The following is a 24,510-nucleotide window of genomic DNA, read 5'->3' as shown; positions in this document are numbered from 1 at the left end:
CCTTCTCTCTCCCATCACAATTGCCTGGAAACCTCCTGAATAAACTCAACTGTTTTTTTTCAGTCCCTGACTCTTGAAGCCAGAAAAGAGCTTCGACAGTATAAATCTGTGATTGCCAACTTCAAATGCACTTTATACTCCACTTCTGCCTCAAGGGAGTGTCTGACCTAGGCCACAGGCAGATTATTTGGGAAACGTTGCAGATGTCTGAGCATGACCTCATGCCAATTAAATTAATTTCTAGGGATTAGGTAAACTTTAGAATATTTTTAGTGCTTCTCTTGTAGCTCAGCTGGTAAAGAACCTGCCTGCAATTCAGGAGACCCCAGTTTGATTGCTGGGTTGGGAAGTTCCCCTTGAGACAGGATAGGCTACCCACTCCAGTTGTCACAGGCTTCCCAGGGGTTCAGACTGTAAAGAATCCGCCTGCAATGCAGGAGACCTGGATTCTATCCCTGAGTTGGTAAGATCCCCTGGAGGAGGGCATGGCAACCCACTCCAAATTCTTGCCTGGAGAATCACATGAACAAAGGAACCTGATGGGCTACATTCCATGGGGCTGCAGAGTTGGACATGACTGAGTGACTAAGCACATGGTTTTTTAGCATGTTTTTAAACTGCTTGGATGATTCTAACATGAAGCCAAAGTTTGTTTACTTAAAAACAAAACAAAACAAAACACTGCTGTTACCACTTTCAGCTGCTGATCTCATTCCACATTTCCATGAGAATCAGAAGCTATTAGATGAGAAATCCTTCATCTTCCTCCAGCAAGTCCACAGAACACTGTCTATTCTATCTCCAGATTTTGTTACAAATCGGCCCACATTTCACTATCTCTACTCACAGCCCTAGCCCAAATCACCATCATCCTTTACCTGATCTCTGAAGCTTCCCATCAGCATCTCTAATTCTACATGTTTTGTTTGCTATAAATCATTCTCCACCCACCTTCTAGACTGCTGTTGTAAACATTAAAAACATTCTATGACTTCTTATCTCACTGAGATTACAATGAGATAATCCTTGCCAAGGCCTTCAATATCTTTGTCCTCCATCCCCTCTTTAATTACTAAAGTGCATCCATTGTACACTCCATTTCTCTCACCAAATAATTCAAACACTAGCCTCCACCATTCCATAAATCAAGAGCCTCCTATGCTGCTGCTTCTGGCATGACCTCTGGCCTACCATCATCCCCACTTCCACCTTTAGACTGGCTAACTCCTACTCATAGTCAGGCTTTCTATCCAAGTACCTCTTCCACAGAGAGAAGTTTCGTTTCCCAATAAAATTCTCTTCCCTCCTATTTTTCTTTCTTATTAAATCCTGAGTTTTCCTTCTTAATACTTCTCATTTTTTGTAATCATTATTTCAAGTTTGTGTTTAGATATTTAATGGAGATAAATTCCATGAGGTCAGGAGCCATGCTGAATTCTTCTCCAATACATGCAAAGTCCTTAGTTTGTTTTCTGTCACATGGTGGAAAAGCAATTACCTATCTCCTGGTAATTTGCTATGTTAAAAAATTTGAGATCATTCTGAGCTTGTTTTCCAAGGAATCTTGGTGATTGATTCCCTACAATTTCTTTTCAAATTAAACCCAAACAATAATCTATTATGACTGTAATGTTGTCAGACTATATTAGACACACTTCAGATTTGATTACACCATCATTCTGGCCATATGTAAAGTATTCTTTCTCATAAAAATTCATGAATAATTATGGCCTCTGATATCCAGATTATAGTCTATTCTCCAATACAACACATCTAGGATTAACTGCATATCAGTGTATGTCTCCATCTGATAAATGGACTATCTTTGTCTTTCATTTCTTACTTTGTCATTTGATCAAATTAAATTGTTATATACTAATTCAATTTTATTGTCACTCAAAGCCTCATCTTTTGGCTGTACTGATCATTTTCATGAATGTATTTTCAATTTAATTTACTCTTTATCTGAATACTTTTGTTCTATATTCTTTGAATTGTTCTTTCATTAATTTTTGAGTTGGATGCTAAACTCATTAATTTATATTCATTCTCCTTTTCAACTATAAAAATGAAGGCCACATAAATAACCTTCTGTATCACAGATTGGCAAATTGCAGCCTGCAGACCAAATCAAGGCCCTGGTATATTTCCCCAGGGCTAAGAATGTTATTTACATGTTCAGAGTTGTAAATACAAAATGAAAAAGGAATATGTAACGAAAGCATGTGTAACTCAGTTTAGTTCAGTTCAGTCGCCCAGTCATGTCCAACTCATTGTGACCCCATGAACTGCAGCTCACCAGGCCTCCCTGTCCATCACCAACTCCTGAAGTCCACACAAACCCATGTCCATTGAGTCAGTGATGCCATCCAACCACCTCATCCTCTGTCGTCCCCTTCTCCACCTGCCCTCCATTTACCCAGCATCAAGGTCTTTTCAAATGACCCATAGCTCTTTGCATGAGGTAGCAAAAGTACTGGAGTTTCAGGTTCAACATCAGTCCTTCCAATGAACACCCAGGACTGATCTCCTTTAGGATAGACTGGTTAGATCTCCTTGCAGTCCAAGGGACTCTCAAAAGTCTTCTCCAACACCACAGTTCAAAAGCATCAATTCTTCTGCACTCAGCTTGCTTCACAGTCCAACTCTGACGTCCATACATGACCACTGGAAAAACCATAGCCTTGACTAGACAGGCCTTTGTTGGCAAAGTAAGGTCTCTGCTTTTTAATAAGCTGTCTAGGTTGGTCATAACTTTCCTTCCAAGGAGCAAGCGTCTTTTAATTTCATGGCTGCAGTCACCATCTTCAGTGACTTTGGAGCCCCCCAAAATAAAGTCAGCCACTATTTCCAGTTTCCCCATTTATTTGCCATGAAGTGATGGGACCAGATGCCACGATCTTAGTTTTCTGAATGTTAAGCTTTAAGCCAACTTTTTCACTTTCCACTTTCATCAAGAGGCTCTTTCATTCTTCTTCACTTTCTTCCATAAGGGTGGTGTCATCTGCATATCTTAGATTATTGATATTTCCCTGTCAATCTTGATCGAGCTTGTGCTTCACCCAGCCCAGCATTTCTCATGATGTACTCTTCATATAAGTTAAATAAGCAGGGTGACAATATACAGCCTTGACGTACTCCTTTTCCTATTTGGAACCAGTCTGTTGTTCCATGTTCAGTTCTAACTGTTGCCTCCTAACCTGCATACAGGTTTCTCTAGAGGTAGGTCAGGTGGTCTTGTATTCCCATCTCTTTCAGAATTTTCCAGTTTATTGTGATCCACACAGTCAAAGGCTTTGGCATAGTCAATAAAGCAGAAAGAGATGTTTTTCCGGAACTGTCTTGCTTTTTAGATGATCCAGAGGTTCATGTAGTGTTGCCAATTTGATCTCTAGTTCCTCTGCCCCTTCTAAATCCAGCTTGAACATCTGGAATTTCACAGTTCATGAAGCCTGGCTTGGAGAATTGTGAGCATTACTTTACTAGTATGTGAGATGAATGCAATTGTGCAGTAGTTTGAGCATTCTTTGGCAGTGCCTTTCTTTGGGATTGGAATGAAACTGACCTTTTCCAGTCCTGTGGCCACTGCCGAGTTTTCCAAATTTGCTGACATATTGAGTGTAGCACTTTCACAGCATCATCTTTCAGGATTTGAAATAGCTCAACTGGATTTCCATCACCTCCACTAGCTTTGTTTGTAGTGATGCTTCCTAAGGACCACTTGACTTCACATTCCAGGATGTCTGGCTCTAAGTCAGTGATCACACCATCGTGATTATCTGAGTCATGAAGATCTTTTTTGTACAGTTCTTCTGTGTATTCTTGCCACCTCTTCTTAATATCTTCTGCTTCTGTTAGGTCCATACCATTTCTGTCCTTTATTGAGACCATCTTTGCATGAAATGTTCCCTTGGTATCTCTAATTTTCTTGAAGAGATCTCTAGTTTTTCCCATTCTATTGTTTTCCTCTATTTCTTTGCATTGATTGCTGAGAAAGGCTTTCTTATCTCTCCTTGCTATTCTTTGAAACTCTGCATTCAAATGGGTATATCTTTCCTTTTCTCCTTTGCTTTTCACTTCTCTTCTTTTTACAGCTATTTGTAAGGCCTCCCCAGACAGCCATTTTGCTTTTTTGCATTTCTTTTTCTTGGGGATGGTCTTGATTCCTCTCTCCTGTACAATGTCACAAACCTCTCTCCATAGTTCATCAAGCACTCTGTCCATGTGTAGCTCAGAAAGCCTAATAATATTCACTTACTGGCTTTTTACAGAAAAAGTTCTCTCTCCTTGATGTGAACAAGGCTTTAGCTGCATCCTGTACTTTTGTTAGATAGTTCTTTATTTATCACTTAACTGTATTTCTATGCGTCATTATAATTTCATCCTTGGCCTATAAATTATTTAAACACATCCTTTTAATATCCTACTGAGTGTCAATTTGTATTTTGTGTAATTGTTGATACTAACTTATTTTCGGTAAGATGACTTGGCATGTTTAATTGAAAATATTTGATAGAAGTGCAGATTTACTTCATGACTTACCATATGATCTATATTTTTGCATGATCTATGTGCACTTGAAAACAATCTGTATCTTTGAAGTGTTGGTTGTATATTTTTACTCATTCATTAAATATAGTTGTTTAATCTGTTTGTTCAAATCATCTATATATTTATTGACATTTTGTTCAATCTATTAACTACTAGGTAAGAAAGGCTAATCTCTCTCATAAGTGATAAATTTATCAATTTTTCCAGTACTTCCAATTATTTTTGCCATATATATCTTGAAGCTCTATTGTTAGTTGCATACAAGCTTAAAATCTCTTGGTGACTTGAACCTTTAATCTTTATAAATAGGGGACTTATCAACATTAGCAATGCTTTCTGCCTTCAAAATAATCTTTTCTGACATTAATATACTTACAGCAATATTCATCCAACTACTATGGTTCATCTTTTCATATCACTTTATTTCTATCATTACTATATCACTATAAATAGAAGTTAATTGGATATTATAAATATATGTAGACCTCAAAGTCTTAATCAGAAACTGTACTTTATTTAAATTTTTTGCTGATATATTTTAATTCCTTGCTACCTTATTTTGCACCTTGTTTTTCTACTATTTCTGGTTTTATTTCCAACTTAGTTCTAAACTCATTCTATTTTTTCCAGCAGAAAAAATACACTCCAATTACCATAAAAATACTGAAATGCATAGTTAACTTGACAAAGTTTATGGTTAATCAACTTATTTACCAGTCTTCTTAATAAGGACACCACAGTGCTTAAACTGTAATTATCTCTTCATATTCTCTTAGTTTCTCTTGCTTATCTTAAATTCCTTCAAATTAGACTATAAATATCATACTTATTCTCTTTTTGTTTAACAGTTTATCTAAATGCTTGTCATGTCTTCTTGCTTAAGTGTTCTTTATGCAGTCAGTCCTCACCATTCCTAGATTCTGGATTTTTGAATTTGTGTATTTGCTAAAATTTACAACCCCTGAATCAATCACTGTGGCACTTTCACAGCCATTCACAGATTATATGCATGCTCAGAGCCACAAAAAATATGAGTCCCTCAATATATATGTTCTAAGATGAGGTAAAACAAGATAATACTCAGCTTTCTTTCAGCTTGCAGTCTGTAAACAAGGGTCCTTTTCATGGTCTATTTAGTGCCATGTTTTTTGTATTTTTATTGGTGATTTCATTATTTAAATAACCCCCAACCATAGTTCTGAGGTTCTGTCTAGTGTTCTTAAGCACAGGAGACTGTGATGTGCCTTTCAGAGAATTTATGTCTGTTAGATAAGTTTGTTCAGACATGAGTTTCAGTGGGGTTGGCCATGAGTTTAATATTAATGATTGAACAATAAAAATAAGGTTTCCTTAAACAGAAACACCCAAAAGTCAAGGTCATATATGAATTGGTTGGCAAAAATATTACGATCAAAGACTCACAGAAACCTAACTGTATTTCCCCTAGGAGAAATGCTTCAGTAATTTCTAACGTAGTGTTCATGGTGAATTCACAAAGCATGACTGCACCACATAACAAGAATCAACTATATCATGATTTTCCTTCTTCTTGGAATATCTTATTTTGAAATATCTTAATGAGTCTATTTGCTGTAAAAATTCAAGTTTTCATTTCTTTAAGTATGGTGGTGATTTAGCCACTAAGTCATGTTCGACTCTTGGGGCCAAAGACTGGAGCCCAGCAGGCTCCTCTTGTCCATGGTTTTCCAAGGCAACATACCGGAATGGGTTGCCATTTTCTTCTCCAGAGTTTCTTCTTGATCCAGGGATCAAACCCAAGTTTCTTGCATTGCAGGCAGATTCTTTACCTCTGAGCCACCAAGAAGTTCTATAACTTCATCTTTTTTTCTTGAAAGACAGTTTCACTAAATAGAGAATATCAAATTGATAACTGCTTTTACCACACTGAAACTGTTTCTTCATTGTTTTCTGTTTTCCATTATTACTACTGAGAAATCAGCTATTAGGCTAATTGTGCCTTTTAAAGTAATTTCTTTTTTTTTTCTTTGATCACTTTTAAACATCTTTGCTTTGCTGTTCTAAAACTTGCTAAGCTTCTTAACTGACGTTTTTCTTCAGTTCTGGAAAATGAAACTTTAGTTGTTTTTCCCTCTGAATATTTTATATCCTCCATTCTCTTTTTCTGGCACACTGAAGAGATACATTTTAAATCTTCTCAATCTATGCTCCATCTCTCTAAAACTTAACATTTTTAATTTCTCTGCTTGCTTTTACCTGTGAATATTTTCTTTAGATTAGCTTCAAACCACTATAAACTCTCCATTATATTTTTCTGAACTTTTACAATCTATTGACTAAGTCCAATTATTATATATAATAGTTTCTAATATTGAAGTTTAATTCCTTTTCTTAAAACTTCCTACATTTTATATTCTCTTGTTCCTTCATTATTTGCAATGCCTATTTTATCCCAAACATAAACCTTTTAAATTTTGTATCTGCTTAGTTGGCTCAGTGATCAAGAATCCACCTGCAATGCAGGAGATGCAGGTTTGATCCCTGGTTTGGGAAGATAACCTAGAGAAGGAAATGGCAACCTGCTATAGTATTCTTGCCTGGGAAATCCTATTGACAGAGGAGCCTGGTGGGTTACAGTCTATAGGTGTCACAAAGAGTCGAACATGACTGAGCACACATGCACGCACACACATTTCTGACATCTGCCATCCACAAAGTTTAGATTATTCTGTTCACTATTCCAGCTTATGCTTCTACATAGTGATTTTCTATCACTGTCACCTTATGATTTTTTACTTGTTTTCATAATCTTTGCATCTTTTTCTATGGTAAGCTTTTGAAGTCTGGGCTTAAATTCTTTCTCTCTAGAGAGGATCTGCATTTGGTTCTTCCAGGTATATGGGGACACATCTGACCAGAGACCAACTGAAACTAAATTTCCAACTAAATCCACAAGGTTTAACTCCTTGCCCTTGGCTAGAAAAATGCTCTGGGATGACATTTCCTTTCTCATTCTACCCAAGCCAAGAAAGACACAGGCTCATTTTTGCCCATAATCCCTGAGAGGCAGGTATTTCTGTAGTTCACCACTTGGTTATTCACTCTCAGAGGATCCTGACTAATACAAAGTGAGCAGCGAAATACAAAGAAGCTGCAAGAGACTAAAAATAACTGTGTGTATGCATAGCTGGGGCAAATTCTAGACAACAAGATACAAAAAAAGACTCACAAATTCCAGTTGTCACTTCTAAAGAGCCGGAAGCAAAAACAGGGAACAAAGCAGGGTAATGCACATGCTCCTGCACTCAATACCATCAAGGACACCCAAACCCCTCTGGCCCGACCCCTGGACATACCCTACCCTCACTCCTATATACACCCTTATGTAGAGAAGACTGCATCTCCCCAGAAATCATATATCAAAGCCTAATCCCCAATGTGACTGATTCGGAGATAGGGTCTGATTTGGAGATAGGGTCTATAAGAAGGTCAGTTCAGTTCAGTTGCTCAGTTGTGTCCGACTCTTTGTGACCCCATGAATCGCAGCATGCCAGGCCTCCCTGTCCATCACAAACTTCTGGAGTTCACTCAGACTCATGTCCATTGAGTCAGTGATGCCATCCAGCCATCTCATCCTCTGTCATCCCCTTCTTCTCCTGCCCCCAATCCTTCTCAGCATCAGAGTGTTTTCCAATGAGTCAACTCTTTGCATGAGGTGGCCAAAGAACTGGAGTTTCAGCTTTAGCATCATTCCTTCCAAAAAATCCCAGGGCTGATCTCTTTCAGAATGGACTGGTTGGATCTCCTTGCTGTCCAAGGGACTCTCAAGAGTCTTCTCCAACACCACAGCTCAAAAGCATCAATTCTTCGGCGCTCAGCCTTCTTCACAGTCCAACTCTCACATCCATACATGACCACAGGAAAAACCATAGCCTTGACTAGACGGCCCTTAGTTAGCAAAGTAATGTCTCTGCTTTTGAATATGCTATCTAGGTTGGTCATAACTTTCCTTCCAAAGAGTAAGTGTCTTTTAATTTCATGGCTGCAGTCACCATCTGTAGTGATTTTGGAGCCCAAAAAAATAATGTCTGACACTGATTCCACTGTTTCCCCATCTATTTCCCATGAAGTGATGGGACCAAATGCCATGATCTTCGTTTTCTGAATGTTGAGCTTTAAGCCAACTTTTTCACTCTCCACTTTCACTTTCACCAAGGGGCACTTTAGTTCCTCTTCACTTTCTGCCATAAGGGTGGTGTCATCTGCATATCTGAGGTTATTGATATTTCTCCTGGCAATCTTGATTCTAGCTTGTGCTTCTTCCAGCCCAGCATTTCTCATGATGTACTCTGCATATAAGTTAAATAATCAGGGTGACAATATACAGCCTTGATGTACCCCTTTTCCTATTTGGAACCAGTCTGCTGTTCCATGTCCAGTTCTAACTGTTGCTTCCTGACCTGCATATAGGTTTCTCAAGAGGCAAGTCAGGTGGTCTGGTATTCCCATCTCTTTCAGAATTTTCCACAGTGTATTGTGATCCACACAGTCAAAGGCTTTGGCATAGTCAGTAACGCAGAAATAGATGTTTTTCTGGAACTCTCCTGCTTTTTCGATAATCCAGCAGATGTTGGCAATTTGATCTCTGGTTCGTCTGCCTTTTCTAAAACCAGCTTGAACATCTGGAAGTCCATGGTTCACATATTGCTGAAGCCTGGCTTGGAGAATTTTGAGCATTACTTTACTAGCGTGTGAGATGAGTGCAATTGTGTGGTAGTTTGAGCATTCTTTGGCATTGCGTTTCTTTGGGATTGGAATGAGAACTGACCTTTTCCAATCCTGTGGCCACTGCTGAGTTTTCCAAATTTGTTGGCATATTGAGTACAGCACTTTCACAGCATCATCTTTCAGGATTTGAAATAGCTCAACTGGAATTCTATCACCTCCACTAGCTTTGTTCATAGTGATGCTTTCTAAGGCCCATTTGACTTCACATTCCAGGATGTCTGCTTCTAAGGTAGTTAAGATTAAATGAGGTCATGAGGGTAAAGTGCTAATCAGTGGGGCTGATGTTCTTGTAAAAAGACAAAGAAGCACCAGGAGCTCCCAAACACAGAAGAAAGGCCATGTTGAAGACATAGCAAGAAGGTACAGTCCATGAGGTCACAAAGAGTGATTCAAGACTGAATCAAGAATCAAGGTCATGACTGAGTGACTGAACAACAGCCAGCTACAAGCCAGGAAAAGAAGCCTCACCAGAAACCACCCTGACTGCACATTGATCTTGAACTTCCAGCCTCCAGAACTGTGAGAAAATAAATTTCCACTGTTTAAGCCACCTGATCTGCATTATTTTGTGATGGCACTCCTAGAAGACTAATATAAAAATATGGATATATTAAAATAAGCTTAAAAATACACATTCATAATAGAAAGATATATTTGTATTAATATCATGACTGACTTATACAATGGGATGTTTTTTCAAACAATATACAGTAGAACAAAACAAAACTTCCCCATGTCAGTTGAACTTCACTGATAGCTTAAAAATATCAATAGTTCATGCCATCTAATATACACTGATAACATTTTTTGATACCTGCACCAATGAAATTTTTCATTTGTATCTCATCTGGAAAAATACAAAGCATTCACAATAATAAACTAAATCTGTTCATATAAGACAAGATATCTTACAGTCAGTACTTGCTTAACACTCTTTTAAAGAGATGAAGAAAGAAAAATAGGACACACAATAAAGACTATTTTTAGATAGAAAATGAAGACATAGTGTCAAAATACTTTTAACCCAAAGGATAATAAATATACAGTATAGTAAGTGATGCAGCAAAAGCAGTATTGTGAAAATTTACGGATTTAATTGTTTATATTAAAAAAAAAGAGGAAAGGCTGAAAATTCAAAGATCTGCACTTCCAAAGACAGAAGTAGAACAGAAAATCAGAACTTTAAAAAAACAGAAGGGAATGACAAAGGAAAAAGTAGAAATCAGTGAAGCAGATATAAATAATAAACATGAAATAAAACATTTTAAAACCATAATTGGTTCTTTAAAAAGATTAGTACGCTTCACAAACTACTACTAAGATTGATCAAGAAAAAACAGAATGAAAACACTAATCATCATATAAAGAAATGACATTGAAAGAAAAGTAAACAGATACTATGAATAATTTTACACCAATAAATTTGAAAATTTGGATGAAATAGACAAACCACTTTGAAAATACAGCTTACTAAAAAAGACCACAAATAAAATAGTAAATCAAAATATATACCTATCCAGTTGAATCTATTACTTGAAATCCCCAAAATATGTCAAGCTTCCATACTTGTAACCATAAATATTCCCTAGCCAAAAGGTTTTAGCATAAACCCTTTTAGGAAAAAAAGAAAAAGAAAGAAAATGTCTCTAAGATTTTGGAAGGACTAGCACATCTTGATTCAAAAAGCAGAGGCGGACCAAAGAAACCTTAATCACAAACTAGTCTCTCTCAAACATAAACCCTTAACAAGATATTAGTAAATATAACTCAGCTATACCTAAAAAGGATTGTATAACACAACCAAGTGAGATTTATCCCAAGAATGAAAGGATGATAAATCAATTTTAAGAAAAACAAATAGTAAGGTATTATAGTATTGATTTTTGAGACTGAGATGTATATAATGTAATTTTTGTAAAATCTTAAAGTCTCTTTCCAAATCAACTTAAACTATATGAAAACAAGTTAAAAAACCAGGGTGTAAAACCAATTTCAAAATACTCTTACAGTATACTTGCAGTAAGGTCTTAAACCAAAACTTATACTAACAAGTAATCTCAAATTCGGGTCTAACTTAAGTTTGTAGTGGTGTTTTATCTCAACAAGCTAAAGTAAAAGATGTTCATTTAAATTAAAAAAAAAATCTACAAATAATAAATACTGGACAGGGTGTGGAGAAAAGGGAACCCTCCTACTCTGTCAGTGGGAATGTAAATTGATACATCCATTATGAATAACATTATGGAGGTTCCTTAAAAAACTAAAAATAGAGCAATCATATGATCCCAGAATCCTACTGCTGGGCATATTCCTGGAGAAAACCATCATTCAAAAGGACACATGCACCCCAATGTTTGTTTCAGCACTATTTACAGTAGCCGGGACACGGAAGCAACTTAATGTCCATCAACAGAGGAATGGATAAAGACGATGTGGTACACAAACACAGTAGAATATTACTCAGAAATAAAAAAGAACAAAATAATGCCATTGGCAGCAACATGGATGAACCTAGGAGGCTGCCTAAGTGGTACTAGTGGTAAAGAACCCGCCTACCAATGCAGGAGACATAAGAGACTTGGGTTTGGTCCCTGGGTGGGGAAGATCCCCTGGAGGAGGGCATGGCAACCCACTCCAGTATTCTTGTCTGGATAATCACATGGAAAGAGGAAGCTGGAAGGCTACAGCCCATAGGGTTGCACAGAGTTGGACATGACTGAAGTGACTTAGCATGCATGCATGCAAAAATGGACCCTAGAGATTGTCCTGAGTGAAGTAAGTCAGACACAGAAAAACAAGCATCATATAATATCACTTATATGTGGAAAATAAAAAACTTATTTATAAAACAGAAGTAGAATTATTGACATAAGAAACAAATTTATGGTTGCCAGGGGGAAGGGGTAGGGGGGAAAAATATTAGGGGATTGGGACTGATATACACACACTACTACATATAAAATAGATAGCTTATAAGAACCTACTGTATAGTATATTGAACTCTACTCAATACTCTGTGATGGCCTACGTAAGAAAAGAATCCGAAAAAAATAAATAAATAAAGCGTAACTGATGCTATTCCCCAGATGAAGTATTGTATGATTTCTCTTCAGTGCTCTTTCATTTTTTTTTATAAATCCAATGATTTATATGGTATCCTTATAAACAATATTTATAAATTGTTTAATTTCCAGTAAATTACAAAACTATTTTTATGCTATGCACATAGCATTTGCACTCACATTACTAAGAACAATACATCAAATTTTTGTCCAGTATAAGTGAATGACCAAGATATCATCAACTTCTTACTGTACAGACAGAATTTATTACCTGCTAAAGTAATAACAATGCCATACTTAAACCTGTTAACATTAGGTAACAAACATTTTTGTCACTAGAAATATTCTGTGTTTATATTTTAAGCAAATATGTTATGAAATTAATTAAGCTATAAGCTGAATTTCATTGCTTTCAAAAGGGACTACTTGTATAATAAAAAAACTTCATCTCTCTCAAGTTAATTAATTGAATGAAATATCATGTAATCAAATTTTAACATAGTTGCTAACATTTTCCAGTAGGTTATTTCAAATATGAGTCTTCAAACTCTTATTCAAAGTAATAAATTATAGTGAAGATCAATTTAATACTATATCCCATTAAGATTTTGAATGAACTATTAATTCTAACTTTGTAATTAACCAATTGAAGGTTTTATGGCTACATATACTGTTGTTAATCAAGTTTTATTTTCATTATTGGTCATAATAAAGTACTAATACTGTCTCTTAAAATGTTCATAAGCCTAATACATATTTTTTACCTGAAATATTTCTTCAATAATCTTGGGAAAGTCACAGATACTATAAATAAATTTAACTACTTTCCAGTTACCTAAGGAATTTAAAAGCTTAAAAGTTAGGGTAATGTTTCAGTAGACAAATACAATGTTCAATTAAGATACTGCATTCTCACATAATACAAAATTTGGAAAAATCATCTATTTAATACCAGTTACCAGTTAACTTTTTACCCAGCTAATTTTGCTCTATGTAGAAGAAAAAAATGAAGTAATATTTATTTGGAGGAAGAAATAATTGAATAATAAGTTTTTCAGTTGTTTTTGGAGAACATGAATTTATACACATGAGTGCTGATATTATTTTTTCTGATGTTAGAGGATATGGTAGAAAAGAAGATTTATGTCAGGTGTCAAAGCTCTCAAAGAAAACAGATTAATTGGGAGGTCAGAAGCAAAAAGCAACCAGAGAGGCACTGGGTCACACATGTAGGTGGCACATACCTAAAAGCAGAAGAATATAAAAGTGACAACAGGAGCAAGGAGAAAATCAAAGACCTGAAAAAAATAACATAATCACTAGATATTTACTAAATAAACATTTGCTGAATATGTGTTTCAAACAAGTGAATTAAAAATGAATGGATAAATGTGATAACATCATTTCTGCTTTCTAGTATAACAAAGTATGGGAGATTAACCAAGTATGGGAATATAATGAAGTATGGAAGAAAGAAAGAAAAAAAAGTAAGATTCCCAAAGAAGAATTTAATATTGATTAAGTCAGGGAAACAAGCACATGTCTTTAAAACACAGATTTGAGAGTGGTTACAGGGCAGGAGGAGGAGGGCTCAACAGATTATGAGATGGTTGGATGGCAGCACCAATTCAATGGACATGAATTTGAGCAAACTTTGGGAGATAATGAAGGACAGGGAAGCCTGGTGTGCTGCAGTCCATGTGGTTGCAAAGAATCGGACATAACTTAGCGACTGAACAACAGAGAAGTTGAAAGGAGACTGATTATCAGTGCCTAAAATATTCAGTTTTCAATTGGTGTACAAAAAATATTTGTTGGTAATATTAATGGAATCTAAGAAAAAATGACTATGCAAACACAAAGGCATCACTTTTTGGGAAAACATTTCTTGCTACATATACCCATAACATCCTTTTAAAATATCTAATACTTGTTTAAAACTTTGACTTCCCAAAATAGACTGTGTATTCCCTGATGAAGGAATTATGTTCAACATTTTGCCATTTGTCTCAAAACTTACTATGGTGCTTGGCACATGATAAACATAAACAAAATGTGAATGAGAAAGAAGAAAATAAAGAAGAGAGAAGGTGAGAGAGGGAGGAAAATGAGATGGAGGGAGTAGCAGAGAAAACAGGTTGGATAATGGAGGAAAATTAAGGTTGAAAATAAAGCCATGCTTAAATTGATTCCATGGCAAATCTCTCCAAAGAACATAGATGTAAAACTCATCAAAATACCAGTAAATTGAATTCAACACAGTATTAAATTCTATATGTAATTTACTTCAAGTTCACAAGGATGGTTTAACATCTGAAAATTGATTAATGTGATATATCATAGTAATAAGACAATGGATAAAAACCCTATGATCATCTCAGTAGCTATATAAAGAGTATTTAACAAAATTCAATATCCAATTAAGATAAAAACTTTCAACAAAGTAAATATACAGGAAACATATTTCAACATAATAAGGCCAAATATGTAAAGCGCACAGCTAACATCATGTTCAATGATGATTCAGGAACAAGACAGGAATGCTTACCTTTGCCACTTTAATTTAACACAGTACTAGAAGTCTTAACTAGAGTAACTATCTTCCCAGGTGGTGCTAGTGGTAAAGAACTTGTATGTCAGTGCAGGAGACATAAGAGATGTGGGTTTGAGCCCTGGATCAGGAAGGTCCTCTGGAGGAAGGCATGGCAACCCACTCCAGTATTCTTACCTGGAGAATCCCATGGACAGAGGAGCCTGGCAGGTTATAGTCCATAGGGTCACAAAGACTCTAACACAACAGAAGCAACTTAGTACTAGTACTAGAGCAAATAACCAAGAAAAAGAAATAAGATATCTAAGTCAGAAAGGAAGAGGTAAAACTCTATTTTCAGATGGCATATTATACTTTGAAAGCCCTAAACACTCCAAAAAATCATTACAAAAAATTCAGTAAAGTTAAGGAGTATAAAATCAATGTACAGATATCAAGTACATTTCTATACACAAATAACAAACTATCAGAAAAAGAAATCAAGCAATACCTTTAAAATTTTATCAAACCAAATACCTAGAAATAAATTTTATCAAAGTGAGATCTATATACTGAAAACTGTCACTGATCGAAGAACCTGAAGAAGACACAAATGAAAGGAAACATATTCTGTGCTCACAGATTAGCATTAAAATTGTTAAAATATTCATACTCTCAAAATGATCCACAATATCAATGCAATCTCTACCAAAATTCCATCATTTTTCACAGAATTTTGTTTTAATCTAAAATTTGTAGGAAATGCAAAAGACTTCAAATATCCAAAGAAATTGTGAGGAAAAAACAAGAATCAGGAGACATCAAACTTCCTGATTTCAAGCTAAACTAAAAAGTTATAGTCATCAAAGCAGTGTAATACATGCATTAAAAAGGCATATGTACAATGGAACAAAATAGAGAGTACAGAAATAAACTCATGAATATATGGTCACAACAAAATTATAACAAAGTAGCCAAGAATATAAAAAGGAGACAGGATAATGTTTCCAATAAATGGTGTTGGAAATCCTGGGCAGCCATATGCAAAAAGGTGACGTTGTATCCCACTCTTACACCAAATGCAAAGATGAACTCAAAATAAAATACAGACTTGAATACCTGAAACCATAAAACTAGAAGTAAATATAGAGGGTAAACTCCTTGATAGTGGTCTTGACAATGAATTTTTTGGATTTGATGCCAAAAGTAAAGACAACAGATGCAAAAATATGATGATGTAGTTTCCTCTGACTACATCAAATGAAAATATCTATCAACAAAATGACATCAACCTACAGAATGAGATAAATATCTGGAAACCATATATCTGATAAGTAACTAATATCCAAAATGTGTAAAGAAGTTATGCAAGCAAATAGCAAAGAAAAAAAAATCTGATGAAAAAAAAAAAATGGCAGAGGATCTGAACAGCTATTTTTCAAAAGAAAATCAATGGCCAACAGGTACATGAAGAGGTGCTCAACATTATTAATCATCAGGGAAATATAAATCAAAACCATAATGAGATATTACTTTATACTTGTAAAAAATGGCTATTATCAAAAAGATAAAAAATAACATGTTTTGATGAGGATATAGAGAAAAGGGAACCCTTGTGCACTGTTTGTGGGAATGTAAACTGGTTTAGCCATTATAAAACATACAAAGTTTTCTCAAAAACTTAAAAATATAACTAGCATATGATACAGCAATTCCACTTCTTGGTTACATACCATAAGGAAACATAATCATTACCTCAAAGAGGTATCCACATCCTTATGTGAACTGCAACATTGTTTACAATAACCAAGACACAGAAATAACCTGTCTTTACCAATGAATGAGTGGATAAAGGATGTGGCATATACATATGTCTATAAATACATACAGATATATGTATATATTCAGTTCAGTTCAGTTCAGTCGCTCAGTCGTGTCCAACTCTTTGCGACCCCATGAATCGCAGCATGCCAGGGCTGTCCATCACTAACTCCCAGAGTTCACCCAAACCCACATCCATCGAGTCGGTGATGCCATCCATCCAGCTCATCCTCTGTCATCCCCTTCTCCTCTTGACCCCAATCCATCCCAGCATCAGAGTCTTTTCCAATGAGTCAACTCTTCACATGAGGTGGCCAAAGTATTGGGGTTTCAGCTTTAACATCATTCCTTCCAAAGAACACCCAGGGCTGATCTCCTTCAGAATGGACTGGTTGGATCTCCTTGCAGTCCAAGGGACTCTCAAGAGTCTTCTCCAACACCACAGTTCAAAAGCATCAATTCTTTGGTGCTCAGCCTTCTTCACAGTCCAGCTCTCACATCCATACATGACCACAGGAAAAACCATAGCCTTGACTAGACGGACCTTTGTTGGCAAAGTAATGTCTCTGCTTTTGAATATGCTATCTAGGTTGGTCATAACTTTTCTTCCAAGAAGTAAGCGTCTTTTAATTTCATGGCTGCAGTCACCATCTGCAGTGATTTTGGAGCCCCCCAAAATAAAGTCTGATACTGTTTCCACTGTTTCCCCTCTATTTCCCATGAAGTGATGAGACCAGATTCCATGATCTTCGTTTTCTGAATGCTGAGCTTTAAGCCAACCTTTTCACTCTCCTCTTTCACTTTCATCAAGAGGCACATATAAATTGGAATATTATTTGACCATAAAAGAGAAAGAAATCCTGCCATTTACAACATTTGAGAAGGAACTTAGACCATGTTATCACCTAAAGCAAGAGATCTTTCCAATATGCCTAAGAACTATAGTTTTTGCTGAAATCCCTGTAACTTTAGGAGGTCAATTAACCTGGGAAGCGACCCCTTCTGTCTCAAGCCACTTGTTTTATTGGTAGACGAGTCATTAATTTTCTATTCCCCCTGATAGTTCTCTCCTGCTGATCTCCTCTGAACCCATAAATATTTTAATAGTATAAAAGTAATTAATGAAAACCTACTTATTATTTTTTAAAGTATTGAAAGAATGCAGGTGAAAGCAAAGACCCCTTTGACCACAACTTACAAAGTCTTCCTTTTAAAATTTCTGCATCTAAATAAAGATATAAGTAATCCTAATGACTTTTTTCCTTAGAGACTTCTAAGAACTTTTAAACTCATTTTTAAGACTTTAAAAAGAAGCTATAGAAACCTTAACACCTCTCATTTATCCAGTCATTAATCTATTATTTAAAAAATGTTATTTAGTGGCTATTTTGTTTGGGGTCCTTGCAGTACACTGAAGATACCACAGTGAATAAAAGAGACATGGTATCAGACCTTAGGCACTTACTACTTAAAGGAAGAAGTAGATATAGAATGAGAAATTTATCTGCCTCATAAAATTACCTCAAATTCAAATTTGCCAGATCTGTACATAGACAGATAAGACTAATACGATTTTCTACCATTATTTATTTTGTTCCTAATTTATCCTACCAGAAATGTCCAAACATGAATGCTGAAAGTAAACTAGCCCAGGTAACATTCTTCAGAGCCAGAGTCAAACAAACATAACCATATATCTTAGTTCATATTGTATAGAATTTTAGTTTTCTTGGGGTCTTGCTGAAGTTAAAATGCCTGCATATTGAAATACATTAATCATATAGTCATATTAATCAAGTAAAAGTTGGATTCAGTCAGTTCAGTCACCCAGTTGTGTCTGACTGTTTGTGAACCCATGGACTGCAGCACGCCAGGCCTCCCTGTCCATCACCAACTCCAGGTGTTTACTCAAACTCATGTCCATTGAGTCAGTGATGCCATCTAACCATCTCATCTTCTGTCATCCTCTTCTCCTCCTGCCTTCAATCTTTCCCAGCATCAGGGTCTTTTCCAATTAATCAGTTCGGCACATCAGGTGGCCAAAGTATTGGAGTTTCAGCTTCAGCATTACTCCCTCCAATGAATATTTAGGACTGACTTCCTTTAGGGTTGACTGGCTGGATCTCCTTGCAGTCCAAGGAACTCTCAAGAGTCTTCTCCAACATCACAGTTCAAAAGCATCAATTCTTTGGCACTCAGATTTCTTTATAGTCCAACTCTCACATTCATACATGACTACTGGAAAACCCATAGCCTTGACTAGATGGACCTTTGTTAGCAGAGTATGTCTTTGCTTTTTAACATGCTGTCTAGGTTGGTCATAGCTTTTCTTCCAAGGAGCAAGCATCTTTTAAGTTCATGGCTGCAGTCACCATCTGCAGTGATTTTGGAGCCCCCAAAAATAAAGACTCTTACTGTTCCCATTGTTTCCCCATCTATTTGCCATGAAGTGATAGGACCAGATGCCATGATCTTCGTGTTTTGAATGCTGAGTTTTAAGCCAACATTTTAACTCTCCTCTTTCACTTTCACCAAAAGGCTCTTTAGTTCTTCTTCACTTTCTGCCATAAGGGTGGTGTCATCTGCATATCTGAGGTTATTGGTACTTCTCCCGGCAATCTTGATTCCAGCTTGTGTTTCATCAAGCCTGGCATTTCACATGATGTACTTTGCATACAAGTTAAATAAGCAGGGTGACAATATATAGCCTTGACGTACTTCTTTCCCTATTTGGAGCCAGTCTGTTGTTCCATGTCCAGTTCTCACTGTTGCTTCTTGATCTGCATACAGATTTCTCAGGAGGCAGGTCAGGTGGTCTGGAATTCACATGTCTTGAAGAACTTTCCACAGTTTGTAGCGATCCACACAGTCAAAGGCTTTGATGTAGTTAATAAAGCAAAAGCCAATGTTTTTCTGGAACTCTCTTTCTTTTTCAATGATCCAATGGATGTCCACAATTTGATTTCTGGTTCCTCTGCCTTTTCTAAATCTAGCTTGAACATCTGGAATTTCACAGTTCACGTGCTCTTGGAAGCCTCTCTTGGAGAAGTTTAGCATTACTTTGCTAGCATGTGAGATGAGTGCAATTGGGCAGTAGTCTAAACATTCTTTGGCATTGCCTTTACTTGGGATTGGAATGAAAACTGACATTTTCCAGTCCTGTGGCCACTGCTGAGTTTTCCAAACTTGCTGGCAAATTGAGTGCAGCACTTTCACAGCATCATCTTTTAGGATTTGAAATAGCTTAGCTGGAATTCCATCAGCTCCACTAGCTTTCTTCATAGTGGTACTTCCTAAGGCCCACTTGACTTCGCATTCCAGGATGTCTGGTTCTGGTTGGGTGATCACGTCATCGTGGTTATCTGGGTCATGAAGATCTTTTTGTATAGTTCTTCTGTGTATTCTTGCCACCTCTTCTTAATATCTTCTGCTTCTTTATTTCTGTTCTTTATTGTGCCCATCTTTTTCCATTTTCAGGTGGAAACTTGGATTACCTAGACCATTTATCCACTGTGATCACTGTTTTGCTGACATATATAGTATGCATGCATATTTCCAGATATATGAAATTTACAAACTTTCAAGGGAATCAGTTATACTATTAAACAGATATTAGTTTCCAAATTGAATGGAAACATATTTTCCTATGACTTCTGTCCATTTTCCCATTAAATTATTTGAAGTCATATAAAATAAACCTACTTTTCTTCTATTAATATTCTTCAGACTCTTATACATGGCAGGGAGCAATATCACATGACTATGTTCATGTTTTGGCATAGCCAGGGCTGACTGAGCAAATACTACTGGCATCTTGAGTTTAAAGTTGTATGAATGGCAAACAGATCTTGAAAGTTAAAGACAGAGGCATCTCCTCTGGAGACATTCATTTATTTTTCAAAAGGCAATAGATCCAGGGGTCTTCACCATTTCTCCAGAGATGATTTACATTGTTTATATTACAGAGCAAAGTTCTATATTCATCTCTGTCCCCGATTCTTCCCTCCCTTTTTCTCCATCCTCTGAGAGATGAGGAGGAATAACTATGTCACCAGCCTCTAAATAAGCCAAGAGATCCATAATTTAGGAGTTTCTGTCCCTACTGTATGTGCAGGTGACATATTCCTTCATTATATTACCATATAGGGGGATGAGAAATAAACTGATTAAAGTGTTGCATGAGTAATTAAAATATTATCTGAGGCAGAAACCTCTTACTTTTCATGCCAGAATAAAATAAATGCATCTATAACCATTTATCAAAAGATAGCTATTATTAACATAGCTATTATTAAGACTTCTCTTCTTCAGACCTCATATCTTGAGATTCTTCAAGCTAATTATCAATCCCCTCAGCACATTAATAATATTTCACTATTAGCATGTCAATTTGCTACTGTCTTCAAAAAATAGGCCCCTTGAATAAAGTAATAACTAAGACATAGGAAATTATATTTCAATCTTCTTAATCCAACTTTACATGTTTGTATTAGCATATGGAAAAGGATACAATGCAAAGAAGATCTTTCTCTGTGTCTTTTGTTGATGAGACATGACAATAGTCTTCCTTAGACTACCTAAATTCACTTGAAAAGCTGTTTCCAGCCTTCTCCAAGCCTGACTTAGATATTCTTTGGCAGTCTTGGAATCCTGCCCATAGACTACTGGAAGAGGTACACAGCATTTTGAGTAACAGTAGTGTCTCAGAACATGAAAGCAGGTTTCAACACCTGCTTTCAAGTCATCTTCAGATATAATCACACAAAATAAACTTAATTATGAATTAAACTTTTAAATCAAGTTATCCATTTGCGCAAAGTGAATTCTGAAGGCTACAATAAATGTTATGGGAGGTGGGCACATAAGGAGAATAAAGTCAAAGTTTGCCCAAAATCTTAGAGTATGTGATATAAGTTTGGATCTAGAGTCTCAAAAGCTAAGAGTTTAGACAGAGCACACTATCAAAATGTTAGGCCAACTAATACATGTAATAATCATTTCTGAGCATAAACTTATTTGCTGGGAACATTTTTATATCTCCTAGAAACATTCTGGGATATTTCCTGGTCTGACACATCAGGTGTAATCTCTTAAACATTTACAGCTCTGAAGGAGACAATTTACTAAATAGTCATGTATTGTCCTCAGTAAAGAAACATTTGAGTAAGTAGAAAGCCATCTTTCTAAAATAAATTTTCTGTTAGAAAAAAATTGTGCCCACTTCTTACATGATCTTTTACTTACCTCACCAATTTGATTTCCCTATTTTCCTTTAAAAGATGCCTACTATGTGCTACAAACAACCTAACCTACAAACTTTCAGGGATATGATATGACCTTTTAAAAAGAAGTCATAACCTAGGTCTCCTGTTTTAACCACTGTCCCAGTCAATTTGAAATGCTAAAGCTAACCCTTTTTCCTTAACAATAATTATCAACAAAAATTAATTCATATAATTACTATAAGTGGATCACATGTTTTACCTATCAACAAAGATACTCAAAGCAATACATCTTCGCTCTTCATCCCCAAATTTCCCAACCTCGCCAGACTGGTTTTTCTTCTAAACAGAGGGAGCAATTTCATTATTTTAACTGGTAATGTCATTCCTCTCAGACCTGCCTCTATTCATTTCTATTCTGGTATTCTCTTTTAGAATTTTGCTTTTGGAATTGAACAGCTTTCAAAAAGAGAAAGCTGGTGTCTAAAAAAATGGGCTCCTCTCTTTAATGCCTTGGTTGACAGGGTACACAAGTACTCCAGAAGTTTACCTAGCTAATGAACTGCTCCTTGAACTTGGCAACAGTCTACACTTTCAAATGCCAGAAACTCCCAAGGAGCTTTGGATTTCAGCTAATTTCAGCTACAAATGATTCCTACAGTGTGTTTCTTCCATTAATTATGCTTAAGAACAAGTTCATTGTCAGCATGGATTTTAAAATAACCTTTTTCCAAAGGTTTCTTGTTGCATTAGAGCCCCTTTGCACTCCTCTGTCACTGAAACCCCGTGGTACTCACTCCAGGGAGGCGCTCAGCGTCAATGTGTGTCTCCTGTCTTCCGTGGCAGCTGATCCATGTACTGAAGTGACAACGTGACATAGGAATCCCATCCTTTCTAAGAACAGTCCTGCTTGATGTCTTTTTATTTTTCAAGAGGAGGTACTGTGAAGGAAAAATATTGGATGAGATAATTATTAGCATTATCATTTTCATGATTGCTATTATCAATCTCTGAACATTAATCCCTATGTGTTTTCCTGAGATTACACACCTTACCAACCACTCCAACAAAACCAACCAACCCAAAACAGTGGCTGAGCACCCACGTCAGCACTTTTAATATAGCTCAAATTAGTTTAGCTCTCGCTCAAAAAACACTTCATTGTTTCAGGTTGTTAACCACAGTCTTATAAAATGAAGCATGTTTACTGTCATTTCGCAAAAGTCATTTCTTCCTTTACTATTTTGGCACTGAAGAATTTCAAAGATATCAGTGTGGGGCTGTTATCGTGCACCAGCCAAAGCTGTCAGGCCTCATTACCTCCAAGACAAAAATTACAGACTAATGCATTAAACGCATGACTAGAAACACGCCGGGCACCCTCTCCGTTCTGCGGTAATGGGATGACACCCGCCGCCCGCAAGCTGAACTGCAGCCTGTTCCCCTCCCCCTTTGCATCGCACTGCACAGAAGTGGAGAGATGATAAACACCCAAGTCAAAATCGAATTGCTGGGTTTACTGCCGGCAGGACCCAGCAGCGCCGCTGTTCCTGTGAATGCAGTGCATTCATTTTCACAAACCCCATTTCAAGGAGTCTGTCATGAAGCAAACACACTTCTTATCTGCCTGAATATTAGCATAGCAGCTCCTGGCCCCCATTTATCTCTTCTACAAAGGGAAGAAGAAGTCAATTTGAGGGGCTTGTTCTGATTCTATAAAATAAATTGCTTTCAGTGATTACAGAATGATGTCATCCTGGCTGATGTGGATTGATTTTTTTGCAACTATTTTTAATCTTCCAGTCACTTTTTAAACATGCACTTTTGTTTCTCTGTGAGGTTTATATCTCAGACTTTACAGGTAAGTCCTGGAACACATCGGGCATCTCCAAAACAGACTGATGAGGTGACATTTTAAAACCCAACACGCTGATGGTGACAGTGAAGTGTCCCTCCTCCTGCTTATGCATCTATCGTATACACTGGGCCAAAAAAAAAAAAATCTCAGTTATTTCTTCCTGCCCAAATTTAAGCTATAAACTCTAGCCTCACTGCCCTAAATCATTAATGTTTATGGTGGACACCTGTGAGATCTACGCTGACCAAAAAGAAATGATGGAGCTTAAATGTACAACAGATAAATACATTGGTCTGTCTGTGTATGGTGCAGAGAGAATAAGAGCTTTGTCCTGAGATGGAAGGAGTCATTTTCCTGCCTTAACTAGGCAGATGCCTGAGCAAACCACTCAGATTTCCAATCCGGAAATTTTTTTAATTGTCAAATTGTAGAAAACTTGCATGAAAGCTTAGATCATTTGAGAAAATAAAACAAAAGAGGAAGAACGTAAGCTTTGCTGTGAGACTGACCTGGTATGAATAAAGGCTCTACTATTTAAGCAGTTGGGTGGCCTTGGGCAAGTTTCCTAATCTCAGTTTCCCCTTATGTAAAATGAGGAAAAACAATGCCTATTTTATAGGGTTGTTGGGAGGAGTAAGAACTATAAAGTATGAAGTTCACAGCAGGGAATTAGAACACAGCACGGTACATTAGAAAAAT

General features: G+C 36.5%; 1 long non-coding RNA gene across 2 annotated transcripts in view; it reads right to left on the bottom strand.

Moving 5' to 3' along the window:
- The window catches only part of LOC147379447 (uncharacterized), a 64,621-nt gene that overhangs the window by 4,091 nt on the left and 36,020 nt on the right, over window positions 1–24,510 (bottom strand). For both annotated transcript variants that reach the window (XR_015133151.1, XR_015133149.1), the window contains exon 2: window positions 22,751–22,894. This is a non-coding gene — a long non-coding RNA (uncharacterized LOC147379447). The remainder of the gene's footprint in view (window positions 1–22,750; window positions 22,895–24,510) is intronic.

This window comes from Bos grunniens, chromosome 1, assembly GCF_055505025.1.
Source record: "Bos grunniens cultivar Pamir isolate PY7600 chromosome 1, Bosgru_T2T1.0, whole genome shotgun sequence".
Taxonomy (NCBI): domain Eukaryota; kingdom Metazoa; phylum Chordata; class Mammalia; order Artiodactyla; family Bovidae; genus Bos; species Bos grunniens.
Note: the sequence above shows the minus strand (reverse complement) of the source record. Positions and strands in the feature narration are given on the sequence as shown.